We start from the raw sequence: 7047 nt of genomic DNA on the forward strand, positions 1-7047 counted from the left end.
TATGAATACTCTGTTGGGCAGTCAACCTCCTGATCATCTGTAAAGGGGACAATATTGGGCGCATAGAGGTAAAATAGGTCAAATCAAAATGCTAATGAACAAGAAATGTTAGGTTTTACAGGGATTCCATTCTGATCAACTGTCTCCATGTACAGTAGATAATATTGATAAGTTTGTTTTCAAGATGCAGAAAGTCACCATCCTCATTGATTTGTAATCCACAGTATGGCATCAGCAGAACAAAGGCAACCATGAAGTCAAAATATGAAATGTGTCTGTCAGCTGCTTCACCAGGGCAAATGAGTAGTTCAGTTAAACTACTCGACAAAAAACAAAACAATACAAAACAAAGCCCAGAAACGTGTACTTGTTTGTGCAACGTTTAGCAATTCAAATTGCTAATTGCTTTGACTCGAAGAAGCTATTAAGAATGCTCTTCCAAGAGGTTGAGGTGGTTTTTTTTTTCGCATTTCATTTATGGAACAAAGACTGTGGAATGTGTATGAGCTGATTTGATTGCAATATTCATAAAGCTTTGTGTGATATGACATACATCATTTTGGTGAAGTCCATACAACAGTGCCCATAGGGTTAGAAATTCCACCCAATTTCACCCAATGACCTGTTTGAATAAACAGAGGTACAACAAGGAAAGTAAAATACAAACCAATCTCCATGTTGTTTTGTATTTTTTTTTTTTTTTGGTTATTAGAATAAGAGATTCCTCCTTTGTATAACCATAGCTTTATGAATAACTCCAACCTATGAACTGAATGCACACAGCACGTCAATAACTATTCATCAGTAAGATAGTTATGGTCTGAAAAAAAAGAAGACCCAAATATGCTGTGAATGTAATGTTGGATATTGTGCATATTGTAAGGAGATGTACAAAACTTCTACTGATGTGGATATGTTTTCTAATTAATACAACACTTTGACTTCTCCATTTATGTGTATCTTCAATTTATTGATCTGAAGACTTCTGAATAATGAGATATGAGGGCGTGTTCAATTCATAATGTGATGTGATGTGATGTGTGTATGTGTGTGTATGTGCAGCTGCTTTAAAGTATTTGCATGTAATGTTTGTTGGTTGTAACATGAAGATGTGTAGTTGCGTGGTTGTAATGTAATTTCACAAAGAAATCTTGTTAAGGGGAAATTCCGTCCTGATAATAAACTATGTTGCTCTGTGTGAAAACAGAAAAAATAGAGCAGTAGGTCAGTGAAAATTTGGTTGAAAAAAGCTTTTAAAAAGTCATCATTGGTAAAGTTTTGAGAGCAGAAGAAATTGGCATCTCGGTGTGAAATAGCTGTTGAACAGCTTTCCGCTTGGTTTGTATACATAAAAATTCACTATTTAACATCCATCTCCCAAGAATTTTTTTTTGGAGACACTGTGTAGATAAGCTAAGTCAGCACTAAATCATGCGATTGAATGGGATACAATTTACCCGGTAGTTGAAAACGTTATTGAGACACAAATTGTCTCCCTTAGGTCGCGTGTCTCCTTAATAAAGTAGCTATGGGTGTATAGTGTCTTCCTAGAGCTGGATCCATAGTTAGGGCTCTATGTGACAATACATTCAATACGTATTTTGTGAACAATGGCTATGGGGCTTATCACATGATAAGCGTTTGTTTCTGACATACCGGTAAGTATCTTGGTTACAGTCATGACCATGACGTAGACAGCAACCACACAATTATTCTTTCAGCAACGAAGACCCAGCTCTTGATTTTCCCCGATTGTTTGGTGAAGGAGTGATATATAATAACAATGTCAAGCGGAGAGTTCTGTCTTTGGAGGAAGGGTAAACACGTGATTTATCGGACTTGACCTTTATTGGCATATCCGATTGAGTCTTAAGAAAATACATTGAACATTCTGTACCATTGACATTTCAATGTGGAAGAAAAAATACATGGAGTAGGATCTATCATTCAGTCTTGCAGCGTACGTGCTTATGTCTCAAATAGATTTCTTAATCTTGCGCTTAAGGGAACGGGAATATTAAGAAAGTGTTGTACATACAACCAAATTACAACATTGGTGTTTATAGATACGAATGAATGTGATGGGTTGATAAAAAATAGAACTTCCTCCCTTCGCTCCGCATTCACATTAAAATAAAAAATAAAAAATGACGGCCTGGGGCGCGGCATTGCTTGCGTACAACGCCCTCACATGTTTAATATCGGAGATGGTAGATGACAGGGAAGTTTTGTCTCACCTCCCTGAGTAGGCCTATGCCGTCATTTTAGCCGCGATAGACGTACAAATAGACACCACCCCCCCCCCCCCCTCCCCTTGAGGGTAACTTGTATGCTTCCACGCTAACTAATCTGATTAACAAAATGCATTGCAGGGTTTTGACATTACGTTTGTTCTGTCTGCGTGTGGTATGTATAGTGTTTCCCCTCCGCACAGTGATATAGGTTTTCCCGGCCAATTTCATTGTTTTGTCACTAAATTTCATATTAGAAGCGTTCATTTTCGTTACATTTGCTCAGTCATCGAAATAACTCATTCAGAATCGCTTCCTACGTCCAAATTGACTAATTTGGCAACCGATTTCGCATGTGCATATTTTATTCATTGAATGCGCATACATTTTCGGCGATGGTTACTCAATTTCGTCTCCGCCAATCGCCAGCTCTTTCCGAGTATTCAAATTCGCATACGGGCAAACAAGTTCACAAAAGGAGCATTCAAATCAAACTTGTACAGTGTCCACTGAAAAGTATGTTACTTGTACTACGTTTTAATTTGAACGTTAAAAAATCCACATGTCGATCACCCATGGTGATGCAAAGGCATAGTTATGTAAAATAAAGATTACGAAGCAGTAGGACCCACGACGATCTTGATTGAAATAAATATGTCAGATAAAGATTGTAAACACAATTAAAATTCGTGGTGATCTTAATGATAATAAAGATGTAAATTATAGATAATGAAAGCTTGTGATGACGTGACAAAATGAGGATTTTATATTTAAGTTTACATGATATGTTTAGCAAAGGGAAAAAATCTGAATGTTCATATAAAAACAAGTGCTGGTCATGATGATGAAATTTACGATAAAAAGTATATGTCACATTCTATGATTTACTGGAAATAATCACTCTTGCATAATATTTACAAGTAGGTTCCATACGTGAATTACGAAATTGAATGCTTAATTGTGAAAATCACTTGCTCAAAAACGAAATTGAAAGTGCTTTTAACTTATCGAGCCCATCGCACTCTTTTAAATGCAAAAACTTTGAAATACATGCCTAAACATGAAATTGTATGTTTACATCCGAATTTGAACTTATGACCATTGATTGATTTGAGTGCCTAAAACGAATTTTAAAGCATTAAACATGAAATCCTTTGACCAAAGTCACGGCACAGCTTCAAGTATGCGAATTTGAATGTACATAAAATGAAAATAAATAACAATTTTATGGAAAATCATAGGAAAACCTATAATATTGCCACATCATGCAGCGAATAATTGTGTTAGTGAGGTTGATATAACCTCATCTTACAGTCCTCTAATGTAGGCAGTGAAGATACAATTCGATAGTCGAACGCGTCGATTTGAAGGAGGAAAAAGACCCACAAAAACAAAACAGCAAACAGGACTAGCCAATTGGCATTCCATAGTCGATCTCTAGTACATTGTACTATTTACCAAGACGTTCTCAATATCGATAGAGCACGCGCCTAAGAGTGTTTCACATAAAAACAAGCTATTGCAGGGTGTGACAGCAAAACGTTTTTATAGATACGTTTCTTATACGTTATCTTAACGAAAATCATATTTCCCCCTCTCCCATCCACTCACTCACTTACTCACTCATTCTCTCCCTCTATCGCTCTTACAACATGCTTATATTACTCACAAGTAGACATGCACACTTATCAGTCTCATACCTCTCTCATTTTTTCCATATCCTCAATCTGTGTATCTACTAGCTCGTCTATCCATCTCTCCGTCTGTATAATATCTATGGGAATATTAATCCATTTGTTAGCATGAAGGTAAGGTAAACCGACCCCCCCCCCCCCCCCCCCGCAAGAAAAAAAAAAAGTTATAAGTAGGCCGACTCCTCTGAGATGAGAGCTGGAAGCGCGTCCGAGGTACGCCGCACACCTATCAGCCACATCACTCCAGCATCCCGTGAGACGCTCTGGAAAAGTGGTTGTCATGGTAAAGTAAATAAACAAAATCATAAACATTTTGGGGGGCTGTCGTATCAGAACTGTCAGATCCATGACAGCGGTCCCGAAGCACTGTGTGCTTCCTCTTGATGCAGAATGTACTGATATATTTGTGGTTTTTTTTTTTTCTTACATAAATTCTGCTATTATAGTTCCGCTTATTGAAGGGATTTTCGTGGAAACCAGTGATATAGGAGCGCCTTTTCTCTTTTCTACCCTGTAGAACCTTTCTATTCAAAATAGATATTATACATAATGATGATTACTGTGGTAGCACATAATATACTGCAAAGTATAATGACATTCGTTACAACGAAGAGAAAGATAAATGAATGACAGAAAAAAATATATATATTAACTGGTGGCAAGTTTATGGAATTGTCATGCAGCCTGGTAAGGAAAAAATAATAATGTTGGTATATATGCGGTGTGTAATGTGACGTGTGTGTGTGTGTGTGTGTTTGTTTGTGTTTTTTTTTTCGCTTTTTGTTCAAAGAAAAGCAGTCATGAAATGAGTTAACTATCATGATTCTACTAAGTAGGAATTCGGAGGAACAGTGGTGCAAATTGAGCTTTTACCAATACCTTGCGACAATTCACCTGCATGGCTCCCACATTCTTTGTAAAGTCATGCCTTAGCTTCTGATGTCATAGAGGAACACTTGGTGAGATGTTTCATTTATATCTGAAAACATCTTCTTGACCTTATAGTTGTCCTGAGAAAACATATTTCTTTTTTTTTTTTCTTTTTTTGAACGGGTTGTAAAATTGCTAGACTCTTATCTACAGAATGGGAGTTCACTCATCAGTAGGGTGTCTAATCTTTTCCGTTTTTATAAACTCTACGCCACTTTCATTTAAACTGAATAAGTGCCCAAAATTAGAGCCCTTTTTGGCACATGATTTGGGATTGACGTTATGCAGATAAAGCGTATTCTTTCGATTCTATTGTCTAATTTCTACTTTTCACAGGAGAAGTCGAGATTATGATTATGGTCATCGCTCTGCGTGATATAGCGATATTGTGAGGTATTTAGAGTTAAAACGGGAATTTAAGAATGCATAAAGAGCGGACTGGATTAAATCTTGCAGACTCCTATAGAGGGCTGGAGAGGGCTGGTGACATCATCTTCAAATGCACCCAAACGACATCTGCGTAGGTCAAGGGATGAATGTGGATGGTGAGTGTGTGTATAAGTGAATTAAGTGTGCATAGAAATTTAGAAGAACATATCAGTAGAGTTTATTCTTCAATGGAAAATTTACACGGCATCGACTTTTGCTACTGTCAAACTAATCATTATGTCGACGATGATATCATTATTCTCCCCATCTTCTACAGGATGTTCCAATTTTATGTAAGAAAAGTGCTTCTATGCCAGGTTAGACCGAAGCGAAAATAATGTGAGGAAAAATTCTTATTCCCTTACTGTGACATCACGATTTGTTATAGCCCTCTTTTCCAGCGATGATGATGGTACATTGATTAAAAACTTTCCCTAAAACCTCACCAATGTATTCTTCACACATTTACCTATACGTTGAGTCCACAAAATTCATTTGGGGTATTATTTGCTAACAGTAACACCGTGTGCGGTTTTACTCTTTTTAACGTATACCGTTGAGATCTGCATGTAGAGTGGCATGGTAGAGTAAATATATGTGTGATTGCGTGTGTATTCATACGTATGCTTAGATAGATGTGCGAGCGAACATGATTGTAAATATTATGTGTATATGTTTGTTTTTAACATTTTATAGATGTTCCTCGTAACATGAATTGTTATGTCACTTTGCGAACCAAGGCAAATTCACAGCCCCTAGTTACATAGGATGCGTACTTGTATAAGGGAAGGATATGCCTTCGGACAATCGACTTGTATATAGGTTACCAGCTTGCGGAAACGAAATAAGCAAGTGCTTGAAATGAAAATAACATCAAAAACACGTATTATGTAAACGTTGATAAATGAAAGGGCATCCCATTACTCAGTGGTACCGTCTGATTATCATTGTACTTTGTACATTGACATGCCAAACATCATTCGTCACGTCTGCGTTTCTGTCCCAGGTAACGTTGAATCTGATCACATAGACGAAGGGTTGTTTGTGCAAATTCGGCACAACGTCATACATTAGACATGAAAAGTGACTTTAATGACGAACATCACTTGTGTGTTTGCGATCGAGAAAACGTTTGACTGCACCACCAAGAATACTGTTCACCATCAATAGGGTCCTACATAGCGGCCCAGAATGCGAGGCTGTAGAGAGGCCGGCTGATCCGTTCCGGCGTACCCTCGCTATGGTGATGACCTATGACCCGAGATCAATGCCCTTCGCTCCGGAGACATGTGACGCTCATGAGGCGAATAGGGCTACAGGTGGCCGTATTAGCTGTCTATTATAATCCAGTCCATGGTTCACTGAGCTAGGATTTATCATACCTGTGCGATGGAGACAACACCATTTTTTTTTTCGTCTGACACTCATGGTAGACTGCTTCTGGAGCATCGAAAATTGAAATTAATACTCATCAACTTGTTAATATTGTCTAATCTCAACGCGTTCCTTCCGTTTGATTTCCGTTCATTGAATGATGGCGAAACTCTGTATATTTTCATGATTAACACCAGGGTTTTGGGCCTCTTTTTGTTTACGCTGAATACGTCGTTCACCATTATAATTATATATATATATATATATATATATATATACATACATGTATATATATATATGTATGTATATAATATTTGCTTTCTTTGTCTGTCTGTGTCTCTTTTTCTCTCTCTTTCTCATTTTATTTTGGAAAATAAAAAGAAGCATGA

Source organism: Diadema setosum, chromosome 1 (genome assembly GCF_964275005.1).
Source record: "Diadema setosum chromosome 1, eeDiaSeto1, whole genome shotgun sequence".
In the NCBI taxonomy this organism is placed as follows: domain Eukaryota; kingdom Metazoa; phylum Echinodermata; class Echinoidea; order Diadematoida; family Diadematidae; genus Diadema; species Diadema setosum.